A 2174-nucleotide genomic window follows, 5' to 3' on the forward strand; every position below is an offset into this window, starting at 1 on the left:
AGATGACCCATTCGACTTACAAGTGGAATAGAATCCAAACCATTGTTGGGTAGCAAAAAATCATATTGGCTATCATCATAACTAATGATTTCCACATCTTCTACCATTAGGGGTGATGGTTAAGTTCCTAGAAGAAGCTCCATATATTAGGGTTCGTGAAACTATGGTATCCAAATGGGTAAAAAGAGTCTACTAGCCAAGATCAAAGACACGAAAAGCCATGAAGAAAATGAGAGAGATGTTCGAAATGAGCACACAATGCTTTAAGCAAGGCTAACATTAAACAGTAAAAGTCAAAACGCATGTCGCATACAAGGAAATTAACCCCTCCTACGGATGAGAATGCAACCCATCATCTACTCCACCTCCTTTGGACCAGCGGCAATACACACCTTATTCCCTGTAAGACCTTACCAGACTACCGTTGGGTATCCATTGTATCTTAACCTCAAAATGCAGATAGCCGCAAAGAACTGCCCTTGTAAGAGTCGACACGTTAGTATCAAGTGGTAATATCAGTGAGATCCATGCCCGTTCAAAGTCTGGCTTGGGGGCGAACATAATAATCGGATATATGGCACGGGAGGCTTCCAATTTACTTGAGGACAATAAGGGTACATACATGAAGCTTCATTCAGGCAGGCGGATTTTTGAGACGTCTGTGCGGAACACAAAGCTAAGCTGGCGTTGCTGATTATTGTAATACCTATACGGAGAGCCATTAGTACACAAGATATCAGGCGATTACGATCAGAGCTCCGAGCTGTATGTTACATCTTGAATGCCCAGCTGGAAGGTGGCCTTGATGGAGTCAAGGGTGGTGTCGTCGAGGAAGAAGGTCTTGCGGAGGACGGCATTGGGGATGTTGGGCGTGAAGAGGGAGCTGGCTACCAGTTGGAAGCCCGGCTGTTGGCTGTTGAGGGCCACGACAGCGTGGGCGGCGCCAGAGCCGACGTTGAGCTGGAAGTGCAGGAGGCCGCGTGGGAAGATCATGACGTCGCCTGGGCTGAGGACCTTGGCGAAGAGCTTGTTAGAGGTGTCCCGAAGGCGCAGTAGAGGTTGCCAGACAGCACGAAGATGATCTCGCTGGCCCTGGGGTGCGTGTGGGGCACGATCACCCCGCCCGGCGCAAAGTCCAGGCGCGCTACCGACAGCCCTAGTGTGTTCAGGCCCGGAAACTGCTCCACAAGCCCAAACGTGGCCACTGCCAGCACCGGGCTCTCGGTCACATTGGCCGCAGCCTGGGTTAGGCCGTGGAAGATGAAGTCCTCCTCCGTCGCCTTGGCTGCCTCCTTGCACGGATACCCGTTCACGTTGAGCTGCTGCGACAGGTCAGCCACGCAGTAGTCCTGAAGTGGATCCGGATCGGAGGCCTGCACTACCACGCTCATATAGTTATTGTTGCAGGGGCACAGTAGTATTACAGCTATCAAGACCAGGTGGCTGCTGCTGCAGATCAGTCTCGACTTCATCCCTGCATTTCTCCGGCTGCTCATTATCGTCATCATTATCATCATCCACATCAAGTAGTGCTGTGGATACAATTATAATATTGTCTACCAAATACTACTGGATCCCGTGGAAGGTGCAAAGGACTAGCTAAGGAATGAGGGATTGGGTGATTGATACAAATCACACGACGCTGATTGCATACCCATCAGAGACCCGCCTACATATATATATAACTTTCCTCGCACGGGCGAGTACTCCCCGCCTACAAGCTTTCTCATCCTCTTGTCTTTACCGCTCACTGTTACCTTGCCCGATGATCACAAAATGATAACCCGTCTTAATTCGTTCTTTCCACGCCAAAGCTTCTGACTCCAAACAAGGCTGGGACATAAGCTTTCTCACTCCTTGCAGACGCTTTGATGAGCTGTTTTTCCGTAGTGTGACTCTTTACATGCACACATTTACGTGATCGACTGTATACTTGCCCCTTCGCTATGACGTTTCCATGAGATTGCCTGTCAACCGTGCACAATCAGACTCCCTCTTTTTGATGTCGACGCACTCCGACACTACAAGTCTAGCTGCTGGAGAGCTCCCACCCGCCACGCTTCCACGCCAACGTAGCCTACACCCTCGAGTCATTCAGTTAAACGTTATACTCATGTGGAACTAATATACGTTCGAGTTAGCGCTCAAGTAAACTAGATTCACACACTGCTTCA

The 2174-nt window shown here is 49.6% G+C and overlaps 1 pseudogene; it reads right to left on the reverse strand.

The window, feature by feature from the left end:
* Nucleotides 1–675: 675 nt before the first annotated feature.
* Nucleotides 676–1502, reverse strand: LOC148034256 (germin-like protein 1-1 pseudogene; annotated as a pseudogene).
* Between the last annotated feature and the right edge of the window lie 672 nt (nucleotides 1503–2174).

The sequence above is a fragment of the Lygodium microphyllum genome, chromosome 6 (assembly GCF_053477565.2).
Source record: "Lygodium microphyllum isolate KBCC chromosome 6, Lygodium_microphyllum_v1.1.10, whole genome shotgun sequence".
NCBI lineage: Eukaryota > Viridiplantae > Streptophyta > Polypodiopsida > Schizaeales > Lygodiaceae > Lygodium > Lygodium microphyllum.